The sequence below is a fragment of the Canis aureus genome, chromosome 6 (assembly GCF_053574225.1).
Source record: "Canis aureus isolate CA01 chromosome 6, VMU_Caureus_v.1.0, whole genome shotgun sequence".
NCBI lineage: Eukaryota > Metazoa > Chordata > Mammalia > Carnivora > Canidae > Canis > Canis aureus.
The window spans coordinates 10,019,426-10,037,051 of NC_135616.1; the positions used below are offsets into that span (position 1 = coordinate 10,019,426).

At 41.7% G+C, this 17,626-nt stretch overlaps 1 protein-coding gene across 3 annotated transcripts in view; it reads left to right on the forward strand.

The window, feature by feature from the left end:
- The first annotated feature begins 839 nt into the window (after nucleotides 1-839).
- Nucleotides 840-17,626, forward strand: part of DLGAP1 (DLG associated protein 1) — an 875,942-nt gene continuing 859,155 nt past the window's right edge. For all 3 annotated transcript variants that reach the window (XM_077900117.1, XM_077900118.1, XM_077900125.1), the window contains exon 1: nucleotides 840-1,136. The gene's annotated coding sequence lies outside the window, so the exon portion shown is untranslated. The remainder of the gene's footprint in view (nucleotides 1,137-17,626) is intronic.

Genomic DNA, 17,626 nt, shown 5'->3' on the forward strand with positions numbered 1-17,626 from the left:
GTAGGGGGCGGGTAGTGGGGAGTTTACTGAGGTCAGAGGACGAAGGGGAGAAAAAAAGAGATTCGTTTTTGTGATTGCCCTTAGATCAGTTCCAAGAGGGACCAACGGACTTAATCTTGTGTGATCTAATCCACACGGCCACCCAAGACCCATCTGGGTATAGACGGGGAAACGGAGGTTCCGAGGAATAAAGGTTTGAAAGTAATGGCACGGGGGGGGGGGTGAACCCCAGTTCTTGTGAGTCTAGACCCTTTCCACTCCCCCCTCTCCTCGCTGGCGATTACTTCTAAGAATTCTAGCACCGACCAGGGGATGGCGAGGAGAGGACAGCAAACCGCCTGCCCGCCAACTTGATCTCCTGGGATAGAAACCTGCTGTGAGTTCTGATTCCCCCCCTTAAAAAGGCAAGGTTAGGGACGAGGGCTGGCAAGGTGCAGGGGAAGGTCCAGCCCTCGGGCCGCGCCGCGCGGGGACCGGAGGGGGCCCGCCCACTAGCGGGTGGCCGCCCCGCCATCCCGCCCCAGGGACGCGAGGCTTCGCCTCCGGCCGGTTCGAGCGCGCGGGAGCGCACTTGACCCCGGAAGGCTGCGCGGCCAAGAGCGCGCAGGCCGAGAGCAGGCTCCGGGAGCGGCCGGGCGCCTCCCCGCGGCCTGGGCGCACGTGCCTGGGCTGGGGCCAGGACTAGTGGCCGCGCCGTAGTAGCTGCGCGGGTAGGAGAGGCTGGCTCCGGGCCGCGGCCGCCGCCCGCCCGCCGGCTCCGGTGGTTGGGCGGAGGCAGCGCGGGACTCCTCCTCCCCGCCGTATTAACATGCACCCAGGGGCGGGTGACCAGCCCAGCCTCGCCGCCCCAGCTCGCCGCGTCCCGGCGCTCAGCCTCCGTGCCAGAGGCGAGCGCTGCGCCCCGGGCGCCGCAATCCCGAGGACACGGCCTCCCCGACACCTCCAGCCCCGGGGAGTCGGCGGCTTCCTCCGCGGGAGCGGGCGCAGCCGCCTCGGCTCCTCTCTCGCGTCCTCCCCATCACCTCGCTGAGACCCTGTCCCGGCCGCGGGGACACCCCTTCTCGTCCTCCCCGCGAGGCTCGTGGGACCGACGGACGGACGCAGGGATCCAGGGCCGGACTGCGGGCAGCGGCAAGGTAACGCCGGGCAGCGCGGCGGGGCTGGGGCGTGCGCGCTCGGCGGCGGCAACCGGAGCCCGGGCCGCCGCCACCACCGCGAGCCCGGCGCGCTGGGTGTCTGTCGCCCGCCGCTCGGTCGCCGCTGCTGTCGCCGGCGCAGGGACGGTGGGCTGGGCTCCCCTGGCCGCTTCTCCACCGCCATCCGCCGCCTGCGGCGCATCCCGGACCCCCTGGGGACCCCGGGACCCCGGGGGTCTGCGCGCCCCTCTCCGGGCTTGCGGTCCTGGCGGCTCCCCTTGGGGCCCGGGAGGGGACACATTTCTAATTGCGACAGGGTCCTGGAAGGGGGAGGGGAGAAGAACACTAGTTCCCGTCATTTCCACCGGCCAAATTCACATCTCCCCGCTCCCCGCCCCCCCACCCCCAACCCCTGGTACACCTTGCACGGGAGGGGGTGCTGCTCACTGCAGGGGAGTTCTCGACAGGCTCCTGGGTCGTTTGCAAAGCAAGTTGTTGCACTTGCTTTTTAGGTGACATTTTGGCTTTCGGGGTGGAAAGAGCCTCCTCCCGTGTGTGTGTGTGTGTGTGTGTGTGTGTGTGTGTGTGCGCGCGCGCAAGAGAGAGAGAGAGAGAGGGAGAGAAAGCCTGGGAAACAGAGACAAAGAGACCGAAGCACGCAGGGGAGACCGAGATACAGAAAGAGAGACCCACACAGAGGACGGGATTCAGGGGGAGGTCACCGTAGAGTCGCCCCCCGCCCGCGGGCCGAGGCCAATTCCCGGCACATCGCGGAGCCAACGCTGAGACGCGGTATTCAGCGGATTGAACGAGCGGGGCCCGAGCCGAGCCGAGCCGAGCCCCAGCAGGGACTTCTCCGCGGGGCTGGGAGCGATAACAAATTGCACTTTGATCGAGGGGCGGCTGCAGCTGCGGGAGGGACCTGCGGAGGGCCGCGTGGAGATGAAGACCCTGCATTCAGGACTCCGGCTGCTGCGCTCTTCGAGGAAGGCGAGCTGTCCCTGCTTCACCCGGCGGCCCCCGGGAGGCCGTGGGAAGGGGCGACGGGCGCTGGGGACACTGAGCGCCTGTGCCGAGCGCGGCTCCCGCCCGCGGCCCCCGGGCTCGCCTTCCTCCCGGCCCGTAGCGCGGCGGGTGCTTCTGTTTGGAAGCGGGGGGCCGTGCGGAGGGGAGCGGAGGGGAGGGGATCAGAGGGGAGGGGAGCGGAGGGGAGGGGGCCTGCCGTGGCTGCAGGGCCCAGACCGCGTCGCGGGCGGGCAGATGTTGCTTCTTTTATGGACTCGGGCGAGACCCCATTTACACCCCTGACACGGTGAGCCCGGCTCGGGTTGTGAGAGATGGATGCCTCCCGTCTCCCCGGCAGACCGTGTGAAGTTACGGAATTCCAAGGGTGAAAGACGTATAATAAAAGTGACAATTAAAGCCAGATCTGTATCTTTTATAGTGTTCGTGAATGGCTCCGTAGAGTGGTGATGGACCAATGTGAGCTGCAGCAGGCGGACGCGGGGAGGAAGAATGGTTAGAACTAGGAAAGCGATTGTAGGACCGAACTCAGAAACATCTTGCGATTATTTTTACCAAGGAAGAAGCGAACTGCCTTTTGACTGCTATTTATAGCAGAATCTCAGTCTCAGGAAGCAACTTGCTATTGGCCAATGGGATTTTGCATATATAGCCCCAGTCGTTATTCCAACTCGGACAGAAATGACATGGAGGCAAGAAATGGTATAAGGATCCCAATTTCTGAAATGTCAAAAGGATAAAGTTTTCTTCGCTTAAATTTTTACAAGGGAGATTCAGAGCCACCGAAACACACTGAATATGTATTTGAGCAGAATACGTGAAATGTAAATGCCCATTCAGGTCATAAAAATTACTCGGTTCAGAAAATCTATCCTCTGGCATAAATGGGAAATTTGATGTCAGTAGCTATGTTATTAACTTCCCGCAGATTTATCTCTTCAGGTTAAAGTGGCAGCAGGTGAAGTCACTGCTTTGAAATAGTCCAGGTTTCAGATCTAAAATTCCATAACTACTTCTGGAAAAACAAACAAACAAACAACTGACTCACTTAAGAGAAAATGTTACTTGAATGAGAAAAGACTTGAGCACCTTTGCAAATCTAGGATATTTTAAAAAGTTGGACCTATTTCTATTTCTCTATATGTTTCTATCGGGGTTTCCATTCTAAGATTGGTTTGGCAAAGAAGATATCTTCTCTCAGATAATGTAGGCAGTATTAATATTGGCAAACTGAACTGGTTGAGAGATTGCTTAAAAAGTTGTGAAGTGATTTTCGGACAAAACTCTTCAAAATAACACATAAGTTGTGCTTTTGAGAGATAATAGGGACATGAGTTTTCCCTGTGGGGGATTTGCATGGGTTAGTATCTTTAATTTCTCCTTCAACATAAACTTTATTCTGCCGGGACTAAAACCTTGATGAAACAAATCAGTAATTATTGAAAGCAAGACCTTCTTAAAATATTACATAGCCTCTATGGAGAAATAGCTTAAAACTAACTTTCTAAAAAGTTTAAGCTAAGCTTAAACTAAGCTTCAGTGTTCTATTGAATCAAACTTGTAAATATAAATTGCGTACACTGTGATTTAACTCTTCTATTAGATATGTGTGCCTTTCTTCCGTATAGCCATCTAGATTCCTTATTTTTTAAAATCTAAACTTAAAATGGGGAAGAGGGGAACTGAATTTTTACTAACTCCTCATTTAGAGATATGTAGCATAGTAATAGTTTCAGCTGCAACTTAATAGAGGCAAGTCCCAAAGTCTATGTATGGCAACTTCTGGAAACAAAGCATTCAGCATTCTGATTTTGATTTCATATAATATTTTGAATTGAGAAAGGATAGTAAAATGCTAAATGTGTGTTCTTATAGTGAAGTTTGTATGATAGACTCCAATTCATATTCTAGTGTCTTCTCGAGCATTCCTACAAATTGCTCCGCCCTTTATCAGATCAACTCTGCTCCCTGCACAAGTTTTCTGTTCCTCTCAGGAAGCATTGAACTGGAGGATTTTTATGAAGATTGCATCTCTATAGAAACCACACTTGCCTCTCTTTGCTTAATTTAAGGAAACAATGTAAGTTCTTTTGTTTCTTTTCTTTTTTTCCTTGGTAATTATTTCTCCCTGCTAGAGGAGCAGCATCTTTAAAGCACAAGGCCGGCAGGCATGGACTTTTCAAACGTCTTAACACTCTGTCCCACCCCTCACCTCTCACACTTATAATCTTTGCCTTATATCTGTGGTATGTTGCTCTCTTGATACATTTTTATTTTAAAGAAACACAATCACAAGAAGGCCCTTTTCCAGCATTCTAAAAATTCTTGTGCTGCTGAGACGCTTGGAGCTTCAAAAGCACCCCATTTCTTGAGCTTCTTTTATTTCCAGAAGATCTTAAGGGCTTCTAATTCTCCATTTTCAAAGAGAAGAATCTTTTCACTGGCCCTCATATGACTCCCACCTCCCTTTTCAAATCATGGCGAATTTGTCATCTGATTCCTGTCACTGCCCTGTGAAGATGACTTTCTTTGGATGTGTGGTCTCTTAGGAATTGCTGGAAATGTTCCTTCTTCTATCACAGTGCAAGATTTAGAACTAGTCTTCAGTCATTTGCTTTGATTTATTAAACATCCACTGATAACTCCTTGTATGAGATACCGGGTACCAGTTTCTTTTCTTCTAACACATATTTGGTCTATGCAAAAATAATATTAATAAATTAATTAAATTAAAATATATATTAAATCCCATTAATACATAAAGCATTAAAGCATTTATGCATATTTGCCACATTCCCCCCTCCCCCAAAGTTGGTATTGCATATGAGATGTGTTGACTCATCAATTTTCCTTTCTTCATTCTAGTAAATGGCAGGGGCTGGACAGGTGGTGTACAGATGAGAAACTAGAGTTATTCTCTTCCTTTATTGACCTAAAGGTTGATGTGTATTGTTTTCTGCTTCCTGTAGGAGTTAATGATTGCGAGGTAAGTAAATCCCACTTCAGAAGGCCAACTCATACACAGGAAGCCCTCTGGATATACAGCCATAGATCTTTGGCCCAGATTCCTGGATCTCTCATCTTGGTTAGATGAGAACCAGTAAAACTGGGATATGATTGTTCCAGTTGGGGGTGTTGTCAACAAGATAGCAATGCTTCGAATCCGCCGTGAAGAAGCAAACCCGCTTTCCTCCTGGAATTTGCCCCAAACTAAAAGGTGCATTTTTATATTTACTTAGCATAGTTTGCTCACCTGCTGTCATTGACAATTTCTATATCTTCTCTCAACATTTTGTTAGATTTGTAGGCAACAACACAAAACAAACCATGGAGAATGTAGTTTGGCAGTGCATTAGCTGTCCAATCCTGCCAGATTTTCTTAGTATTCAGCTAAGTAGGGGCTTGTTGAAGCCATAGATAAGCAATTAGGAGAGGAGGGTTTGTAGTAGGGCTGCCTGTCTCCCTAGCTGTGTGTCCCTGGCTGCACCGCGAGGGCTCAGAGACATTGAAATGGCTCCCTCAGGCGGCCTAGGGGGAGGTCTCTCTCTGTCTCTGGGCGTGTTTCCAGCCCTGCTGCTTTACTCTGTGACATGGTTTTGGCTAATTTGAAAACATCTGCTAGAGTAACTTCCCTTTATAATTCTACTACCGGAGAACGCTTAGTAGTATATGATAGGAGGACTGGCATTAACCCTTACTCTGACCTCAAGATCATGTCCTCTCTTTGGAGACCCTTTATTGGTTTTAATTTCCGTGGAAACTCAGAGTGAAGTCTATTTCTGGACTAGAAATTTCCCTGCTAGATATCACTGAGATTTCTTTACAAAACACATGCTGCAGTTTCAGAGGCAAATGGCATTTTGATCTTGTCTCGGATTTTGCAAACAGATCTTCCATGATATGATTCATCACACTACTCTAGTAAAAAGGCAAGGTGTATAGTCACTCCCTTGGAAAGCTCCTTTCCCAGACATTAACCCAGAAGGCAAAGTAACCTTTTCAGTTTTTCAAACGGGGGTGTTCTTTTCCATTAGAGCCTTGGGGTTAGGGGCGTGGGGCTGGGACTCTGAAGTAGTAAACATTAAGCAGTCAAGATTAAGAAACAGAAAACAAACAGGTTTATTGTGTGAATCCTTGCCTAGGCAGTTTAGAGGAGACTCACTTGATTCTATAGCTTCTGTGAAGCAGGGTAAAATGTCTCTTCCCTACTTTCCCTGGACCACTGTTTCTTACATTATTTCCTCTTTCCTAGACCTCAGCTGAAAGTAATTTAATCAACGAGGTGCTCCAGCTGAATGCCGTTTTAGTGCTTTATACTTTTCTCATGGTTCTTTCACAGTAAATAATGCTGCTTTGACTTTTGTGTTTATCCTATCGTCTTCCCCACTGAACAGTGCATTCCTTGAGACCAAGAACTAAATATAGCCTGTTCATCAGATATCAGCAATGCATAGTGCAGCTCCTGGCACTTACTAAGTGATCAGTAAACATCAGTTAAGTGAGTGAATTAATAAGCAAACGAGTGAATGCAAATCTGCATTCTAACTGGAAGGACCGTGACACTGAAGGTAGTATTATGTGGCTTTTACAGCTCCCCCCACCCCATCTTCCTCCCTGCTCCTTGAAGTCCTAAATTCTACATTATGTGCTCTGATAATACTTGGTAAACACAGGGCTGATCCCATCATGGCCGACATGTGATGGGTTAGGTTGTGCTATATTTCCCAATTAGGGAAACTGCAGTCTACTAGAAAACAGAGAAAGGTTCTGAAATAAGATAAAGAAACAGAAAACAAATAAACAGAAAAGCCTCCCATTCCTTCCTCTTTCTTCTCTTTCTTACTCAAAATAAAAATAATGACAGCTTAATCACCCCATCTGCATTGTGCATGGAGTGCCCACCTCCCTAGGCTTAGCACTAGCTTCTTTCTTACTCTCCAGCCCATAGGATTGAGCACTCCTTCCTACAGCTCCATGGAATTGATACATATTTATTTCTTAGTTTTGTATTCCATTTTCTGTGTATGTGCCTATCTCTGTAAGACCATAAGCTGAGAGATAGGAGATAGACCATAAGCTAGTATAGGAGTCGCATATGGAAGGGATACAGGTGTTCAATGGATATTGAAAGATTGAGTGAGATCACAAGAGAGACAAATCTAGTGGGATGGAGAGTAGTGGATACAACTGGTTTTATTACTTGAGGCTGATTTCTGTGTATGTACGTACAACCTCTGTGGGGTGGCTCTCATTCGTAGGTGATATTGAAATCTGCCATTTAAAATTATATGGAATCACAGCCTTCTAAGTAGTTCCATGATTATTTTTTTTTATTTTATTTTTTTAGATTTTGTATTTATTCATAGAGACACAGAGAGAGAGAGAGAGAGGCAGAGACACAGGCAGAGGGAGAAGCAGGCATCATACAGAGAGCCTGATGTGGGACTCGATCCAGGGTCTCCAGGACCAAACTGCTGCGCCACCAGGGCTGCCCCATGATTTTTTTTTTTTACACTAGTTTCTGGCCAAGCATGTAGTATAGAATATATTCCATCCCTCTCTGTGCTTCTGAGATACTTGAATGATGCAGTGAAATGGGCTTAACTTGCACTTGGGACCCTGCTTTACTTGCTGGATCCATGATTCAGCCTTAAATGAGGAAAAATAAGACACAACAGAGACATGGCTCGTGTTATTAGAAACTATCATGTGTAATAATTTATTTAAGATTTGTTTTTTTAATTGATAATTTAAAATATATTGCTTTGATGATAAAAATCTTAGGAGATGTGGATGATTAATACAGATATTGTCATGAATGTAGCCTCCAAGTATGGGCAAACAGACAACAAAATTATATTATCTCCCATGTACTCATTAGTCTGGAGAATACAGAAGTGCAAACATTGTCCAAATCCTTAGGTGGCTTAAAATCTAATCCAAAGGATAAGATTAAAATGAAGAAAATAATTAGTTAGAACATGTTACAGAAAAAAACTAAGGGCTCAAGTATCTGGGACCAGTCATACTTACCCTGGGCTTTTATGGAGGGACAGAACTCAACAACAACAAAAAAATGGGATCATTGTGGAATCCTCACTGAAGAGGTAGGTCTTGGGCTGGACTTCCTGGATAAGTAAGAGTTAAATGGAACAAGGGATAAGGCAAACATTTACAAAGACATGGAAGTATTCCTGGTTCAAGGAGATAGTCATCTGTTCTCATTCCTCTAGTGCATTTTAATTACACCTGGAGATGAATTTGATTGAGAAAGATGGAGAATGTTTAGAGTTGATAAGGAACGTTGAAGGATTTTGAAAAGACAGTGACACAGAGAAGTGGCCTCTTAGGCTAATGGAAGTAGATCAGTCTACCACCAGATTAGAACAGAGAAGCATTAGGAGGCTGTTGCATTAATTGGAAGCATAAATGATGAGAACCAGGTCTAAAGACTTAAGAATGGGGAAGAGAAGACCTGAAATGTTTTGGAAAAAAATTCAAGTCATATTTGACTCCTTTCTTTTTTACCTGTGTCACAAACTATTTTTAACTCTTTATAATTAATTAAAAATCGTGAACTATTTCAATAACACCAAAAAATTAAATATTAAAATAAATACATATGTATCCACCCCCAGGTTATGAAATAAGTCATTACTGTTAATACTCCTAGTACTTTCTCCAAGCATATCTCACCTCATGGAAACCTCTCAAGAGGCAGACCTCAGAAATATTGCCAAGTTCTAGATGACTGCAATAAAGTAAATATCACAGTAAAATGAGTTAAATGAATATTTTGGTTTCCCAGTGCATTTAAGTTATGTTTACACTATGAAATGTGCAATTGAATTATTTCTAAAATAGATGTATATATGCATACCTTAATGAAAAAAAATACTTTACTGCTAAAAGATTCTAACTGTCCTCTGAGCTTCCAGCAAGTTGTAAATTTTTTGCCTCAGAGAGGCTGCTGATTAATCAAGGCAGTGGTTGCTGAAGGTTGGGGTGGCTGTGGCAATTTCTTAAAAGAAGGCAGTTGATGAAGTTTGCCACATTGATTGACTCTTCCTTTCACGGGAAAACTGAGAGGTCATTGTAAGGTTATTCACTTTCCTAATTTCAATATTTTTGCGTCTCAGGGAATAAGGAAGCCAGAGGAGAGGAAGAGAAACAGGGAATGGCTGGTCAGCTGAGCAATCAGAACACACAGTAGATTAAGTTTGCCATCTTACATGTGTATGGTTCATGGCACCCCAAAACAATGACAAAGTAACAGCAGAGATCACTGATCACAGATCACTATAACTGATATAATAATCATGAAAAGTTTGAAATATGGTGAGAATTACCAAAATGTGACAGAGAGACATGAAGTAAGCAAATGCTGTTGGAAAAAATTTTTCCGATAGACTGACTTGCTCAGTGCGGGGTCGCCACTGACATTCCATTTATTAAAAATGCAATAAAGTGGAGTGCAATAAAATGAGGTGAATTCTGTGCTGAACTCTGTGTTTATCATTCCCATACATTTCCTTATGCTTTGCTATGTATTTATGGGTACTTAAGCTGTATAGTCTCATTTTGCTGTTTTTAAATTATGTAAGTATTAACGTGCTCTATAGTCTTATTTCACCTTACTTTAATTAATTAGTATTTTGTTGAGAGATGTAGACCCTTTTTAGTCATTTCTACTGCAATATGATATTCCATTGCATAATATATCATGATTGATGTATCAGTCTTCTGTTGGTGGACAGGGCATTTTCCAACAAGACTGCTCTGAACCTTCATATGCATATTTCCTGTACTAACAAAGGGGCCTCCTTCACCCGTCTCCTTAGGGGTAGAATTATGGGAGGATGGGATTTGTACCTTCATATTTAGCAGATAATGCCAAATTACCAAAAAATGTTCTACTTCTTTATGCTACCACTAGCAATCTAGAGGAGCCCCCCCCCTTTATTTTTCCATATCTTTGCCAATTCTTGGTGATACGTATTATTTTTTCTGAGTCTTATGAATGTGAAATGATAGCTCTTTATACTTTAAATGTGTTGTTCCCTGACTGACTGCTAGTAATGTTGACCATTTTTTTTTACTCTCTTGAATAACATTTAGGTCTCTTTGGAATGCTTACTCATACATGTTGTCCAATCTCCCATAGCTTTAAAAAAAAGTTATTGATTTGTGTTATTTATATATTCTGAATATATATGTTTTTTCTGTAATATGCATTTCAATGATCTTCTCCCAACTGGTGGCTTGTCTTTCATATTTATTTATTTATTTTTTGTCTTTCATTTTTAAAACGTCTTTGGGTGAAAAGATTGTTTTATTTTATTTTAAATTCCAGTATAGTTAACATGCAGTGTTATATTAGTTTCAGGTGTACAATATTATGATTCAACAATTCTATACATTATTCAGTGCTCATCACAGTATGTTTACTCTTAATCCCCTTATTTCACCCATTTCTCCACCTACCTCCACTCTGGCAACCACCAGTTTGTCCTCTGTGTTGGAGAGTCTGATTTCTTTGTCTTTTTTTTTTCTTTGTTTTGTTTCCTAAATTGCAGATATGAGTGAAACCATTTGTTTTTTTTCTTCTCTGACTTATTTCACTTAGCACATTATACCCTCTAAATACATCCATGTTGTTGCAAACTGCAAGATCTTTCTTTTTTTATGACTTATATTTCACTGTGTATGTTTATATATACCACATCTTTATCCATCATCAATGAATGGACACTTGGATTGCTTCCATATCTTGGCTATTTTAAATAGTATTGTAATAAACATAGAGGTGCATATATATTTTCAAATTAATGTTTTCTGTATTCTTTGGGTAAATACTCAGTAGTATAATATCATATGGTAATTCTATTTTTAATTTTTTGAGGAACCTCCATACTGTTTTCCACAGTGGCTGCACCAGTTTGCATTCCTGCCAACAGTTCATGGGGCTCTTTTTCTCCACATTCTTTCCAAGTGTTGTTGTCTTCCTGATTTTAGACATTCTGACCTGTGTGAGTTGATATCTCACTGTGGTTTTGATTTGCTTTTCCCTGATGATGAGTGATGTTGAGCATCTTTTCATGTGTGTTGGCTATCTGTATGTCTTCTTTAGAGAAATTTCTATTTGTGTCTTCTGCCTATTTTTAAATCAGATTATTTGGCTTTTTGGTGTTGTGTAAGTCCCTTTCATGTCCTTCTAGATAGTTTGAATGTTTTACCACAAGCAGAGATTTCTTTTAAAATGATTATTTCAAAGCCCCCTCTATCCTGGAAGGGGGGTCAAATCTCACCTGTCACACAAAGCATTTTATAATGACTCTAGTCCAGGATAAACTCTCTTCTGAATTCTAGTTGTATTTTTCTGGATCATTTACTCTCTGATTTACTTTTTTTTTTTTAAGATTTTATTTATCTGTTCATGAGAGACACAGAGAGAGAGAGAGAGCGGCCGAGACACAGGCAGAGAGAGAAGCAAGCTCCATGCAGGGAGCCCGACGTGGGACTCGATCCCAGGACTCCAGGATCACGCCCTGGGCCAAAGGCAGGCGCTCAACCGCTGAGCCACCCAGGCATCCCTGTGATTTACATTTTAGAACTTTTATGTGAATACTCCTAGATTTTAAGCTCCTTTAGGGATTTCTTGGCTTAGGCACTTATGTATTTCTCTAAAGCCTGAGCAAAGAGCCAAAAGAGTGGGTTTTCAATGGGTCACAGTTGCTTTTTTGATGATTAATAATTAGTTACTGGAGATGACATTGGGTGAGTGAGGATTTGGAATGTGAAGACATTGGGATTAGTAACATTGCTACAATGTATAAGAATTTGGGATAGGGAGCTAATTCTTGGTGAATAAATTGAGCTCTATTTTGTTTATGTTGATTTTTGAGACAATATTGGACATGCCCCATCAGCAACTTGGAAAACATTAAAACTGAGTTTTAGAAAATGACAAAATTTAAGGTGTCAACTAGAGAGTTAACTACGGGAAAGTGATCAGCAGATTCATGATGCCAGCAGCTGTTAGGGATGTTCCCCCAACTCCAAGCTTGATTCTTCTATCCTGAGTCATCTAACTAGCTAGATGACTTTGGGCAAGTTACTTAATTTTTCTGAGCCTAGTTTTCTTATCTGAGAAATGAGGGTAACTATATTTACTTATCAGAGTTTTTGAAAGGATTAAATGAGCTAACCTATGTAAAGTATCTAATTCAATGGTGGTCACTTAATAAATGCTGTTATTAATAATGTATTTTATCTGTAAAACCTAATCTGCCAACTATCTTTTTACATCAAAGTAGCATCAAGAATTTTAAAAATACTTGTCTACTCATGAAGTATTTCTTCTCCTATAGAAAATTCCTAGATCTTCTTTTTTTTTTTTTTTAAGATTTTATTTATTTATTCGTGACAGACACAGAGAGAAAGGGAGAGACACAGGCAGAGGGAGAAGCAGGCTCCCTGCAGGGAGCCCGACGCAGGACTCGATCCCAGGTCTCTAGGATCACACCCCAGGCCGAAGGCTGCGCTAAACCACTGGGCCACTGGGGCTGCCCTCTAAGTCTTATTTCATGCTCCTTTATTATCTGACCCCAGTGACAGCAATTTACTGAACAAGTTCAGTAATAGCTAATGTTTATTGAGCACACACTGGTATTTGTGGTCTTGCAGGATTTAACTTTCAGTATTGCCTGTATGCTCCATGTGCTACATCTATAGGGAAAGAAGTCCCTGTAGGGACTCTACAGCCCAGCCTCATCTGATAGTGTGAGGAGATTACAAAAATAATAATAATAATAATAATCAGCCATCTTTTTCTTCCCAAGGGGTGGAGAATTATGAAACAATTCAATTGTGAAACAATTCAGTGCCTTTCAAGCAACATTCAAAATGTGAATTTTAATTTACTCTGGTCAGAATACATATTTACTAGGCATATTACTAGGACAGGGAAAAAAATCCAAAGGCTAACCAGAAAGAGGAAGTTATGCTGGATCTGCACAGAGGAGCAGCTCCTTTTTTTTAAAAAAAAAGATTTTATTCATATATTTAATATACAGAGAGAAGGCACAAACAGGGTGAATGCCAGGCAGAGGGAGAGTGAGAGGGAGAAGCAAGCTTCCTGCTCAGGGATGAGCCCAGTGTGGAGCTCGATCCCAGGATCCTGGGAGCTGAAGGCAGACACTTACCCACTGAGACACCTAAGCACCCCAGAGAAACCTCTCCTAAAGGTTCTGGTGAGCCCTGGGATGATTGTACATTGGCAGGTGGAGCACAGGTGTCTTCTTATTGCATCCACCTTCCCTGCTCCATGGGGTGTACCTTCTGCCTCCTGCCTTCTTCAGTCAGCTAGCTTACAGTTTCTCCTAGAAAGGGCTCAGCAGGTGAAAACCAGTACAAATCAGAACTTTACTCATCAATTAGGTGGGGAAATTCCATTGTTTTTTCATCAAAGGACATGTTTCTGGGCAGTTATAGCTAGATGATTTGAGTTTTATAATTTGTTAATCTATTAAGTAACACAATATTTTTTTATTTTTATGATTTAGGTTTAAGATTTTTGTTTTTTAAAGATTTTTATTTTTATTTTTTTACTTGAGAGAGAGAGCAATGAGTGGGGAGGGGCAGGGACAGAGGGAAAGAAGAAGCAGACTCCCTGCTGAGCAGGAAGCCCCATACGGGGTTCCATCTCCGGACCCTGAGATCTTGACCTGAGCCAAAGGCAGATACTTAATAGACTGAGCCACCCAGGTGGCCCCATGATTTAGCTTTAAAACCCCATAGAACATCATACAAAATATTTTTTTCTCAAATCTTTATTTTTTCAGGAATTCCTTTTGGGTAGAAATGTTGGCACACATCAAGTGGCTTGATATACGCTTCATAGAGAGATGATAAAGTCACATTAAATGTAATTTAAATGTTGGCAATACTAATTTACAGTTCTAAGGTGTGTTCCAAAGATGTACTTATAAGATGAATATTTTTGGACATCAAACAGGATTATCCCATAGAAATGGTGCTATCTAATGTAACTGACTTCTCAAGTTAAATTTCTAGAGTATTTTTGACCCATTTTCTACAAACAGTATTACTCTAATGAATACCACAACTATCTAAAATTCAGAACTCTATCTATGAAAAAAAGTAATTCTACGTTTTTAAAGGATTTTATTTTTAAGTAATCTATACACCCAACATGGGGCTCAAACTTACAACCCATGATCAAGAGTTGTCTGCTCTGCTGACTGAGCCAGCCAGGTGCCACAAGGGATTCTAAATTTTGACTGGGAACACACACTTCTCCTTCTACCGCAGTTAGGAACTGCCTGCTTCTGCCGATGGTCAGATGCTGGATGATACTCAGGCAATACAGTGATATGGTTTCCATTGATCCAGGACCAGAATCCAGTGAGGGGATAAGGAAACCAAAAGTTCTTACTTATTGGCACTAATAATTGTTAAATGTCTACAATTATGTAAACTATTTCTCTTTACCTAAATTTGAATAAAGGAAGGAAGCTCAAGAATAGATCAAGACAGGTGTGTTATTTATAAGTTAGATGTCGGTAGATTGGGAGTGATAAGTAGAACTGTATTTCTTTGTACTTAGGTCATTTTTGCCAGATATTTTTTCCCTATGCATTTCAGATCCTAGAGATGCCCACTATTGGATGATGGGAATTCCCAATTCATTCATTCACTCATTTAATCAACAACAATTTATTGAAGAATTAGTATATGCTAGGCAGTATTCTAGGTGCTCTGAATTCAGTGCTGAACAACAAAGGCAAAAGAGGCATGCCAGTTGAGGAATTTGCAATCCAGTGGGAAGAAACAGACAATAAACAATAAGCATAATAAACTCTTCATTTACAATGTTAGAAGGATTGACAGCTATGAAAAAATTGGATCTGATGAAAGGGATCATTGAAGTACTATTCTTTGATAGATTTCTGATATAGAAGGAAATGAAGTTTTTGTTTGTTTGTGTTTTAATTCAGACCTTCACTTGAAATGTTCTAGCTTTAGGATTTGACAAGGCTCTAGGAGAGATGTGTGATTACCTTCCCTGTTGTGTCATTCTTCATCATTTCTGTTTTAAAATCTGTGTGTATACTCCTCAGACAATAGTATCTACCATATTACATGGTAGCTAGTTGTGTTTTTAAGTCTCCCACTAGACTATGAATTATAACATAAAACATGTTTCTTACAAACTTACCTTCCTTCAATAATACTGCTAGTAATAACAATAGTGATTATATATCTTAATCAATGCTTGCTATGCACTAAGCACATTATGCCAACATTATGTGGAAAGTGATATGGTTTATAGAATATCTTCTTAGACCATAGAACTACCATGGGTAGAGCTGATAATTGTACTGAGGTCTGTTAGCACGAAGTTCTTTTTTTCTTTGTGTGTTTTGTTTTGTTTTTCATTAGCACTGGGTTCTGTACTCCCCTGGTGCCTAACCCAGTGCCTGGTATTTGGTTGGCATCCAAGAAATGAAGAGTGAAATGGAAATCAAATAAGCTGTAATATTGTGAAACTCATAAGTCTCACAAATGTGTCTCCAGTTGTCTGCAAATTATACCCTTCTCTTGTTTTAAATTGTTTGACTTCACAGCCTAGCTGACCCAAGAAGTGGTTATTTGGAAATTTCTTGAAGTGACACACTTTGCTTATTTTTCTTTAATTTCTTCCTCCTGTTTCCATGTATCTCATATACATGGCGAATACAATAGAAGTAGAATTACTTTTGTTGAAATCACTGCCCTCTAGTTTGAAGGTGAAACTACTTTGCCCTATAACATCTGTTATAATAAAGAATCTCCAAGGATTCTTTTTTTTTTTTTGGTACCTGCTTCAATGGGTTCTTTCAAGATGCAGGCATTTTGATGGCTTCAAGAACCAAGTGCATAAATACGTTGTGATTTGGCTTAACATTTGCTTTCTACCTGCTTCTTCCTACTTGTCAGAGAAATTTTGTGTGACAGAGGTGAATCTCAGTGGGACCTTCTAGGGGTGTGACCATCTGCTTGCTTTGAGGAAAATCAGTCCCTTCTTTCCAGGAAAGGGTCTGTTGGCTGCAAGAGAAACTTGAGCTGTCTGCTTCCTGTTGAGTAATCTATTTGAAAGGATAAATGAGAACATTCCTCAAAGACAAAGAAGTACAAACACAGATGAGCTCTTCAATAAGGACTGCAATTTAGAGAACACAATTAACAAACCTGACACATCTTTTGCAAGGTCCAGATTAGGACTTTAGTGGCAAGGGGAAACAAAGATGTTAGATCATCCTCCTAAGATAGCTCTGAAAGAAAGAGTTTATTACTTCTTGCTTCTTAGGATTCTTTGCATTTCGGTATGATGGGATTAAAAAACTTACAACTGAATAAATATGCATTGGTAAATCAACATTGTTAAATCCTTAACTCCAGAATAAGGTGACTCAACTGAACTATAAAGCAGTAGAATGCTCCTATAGTTTTTTTTTTTTAACTTTAATTTTTTAAGAAAAAGGTAAATTAGTTGTATAAGTACCGACACAGGGTTTTTAGCTCAGGTCAGTTAACAGAAGCTGAAATGTAGTTGAGTACAGATAAAACTGAATGCCTTTAATGAAGTCCTTGCTGTCCTGATAGTGTCACAGACAACAAATCATTTTATAAATGAAATATCATAAATCTTTTTTTCCATGTTTCTATATAGATTATTTCTAAGGCTTTTGTTCAGAATTTATATTCCTGATCCCAAATGCATTTGAATGTCCAATTGACATGGGACATAAACTTAGTGAAAGTTCTAGGCAGGTACTAGTAAAAACAATGTACTAATAAGAATGCATTAATTTGTTGAAGGCAGAAAATAAATGGCTATAAGCTTGGCTATTTTTCAATCTACAAGTGTCCTACATTGAAATTTGAATTCAATTTATATTAGACATCTTCTTAAAAATTAATTTGTATAGACATGTATGGAGTATACATGGGTCAAAACATTTTATTAGAAATCGTATAATTGAAATTGAGAAGTTCACATCACACAATTACATATGTTCAGGTAAAGGTGTAAGAATAACATTTTCAAAGATATTTTGTTCCATCTGTCTGTAATTTTGCCTCACTCCTACTCTCAACTCCTTTTCACATGACTGCTTTTTTTTTCCTCATTAATGCCACTTATGACTACATTTGAAAAATACTTCAACCTATCCCCATTATTCTCTTTCTCAGCATTCTAGCATAGAATTTCTTAATAAATATTTGTCAAATATTGCTTCTTTTTTAAAAAAAATTTATTTATTCATGAGAGACACAGAGAGGCAGAGACACAGGCAGAGGGAGAAACAGGGCCCCTACAGGGAACCCGATGTGGGACTCAATCCCAGGACCCCAGGATCACAACTTGAGCCAAAGGGAGACACTCAAGCCACCCAGGTGCC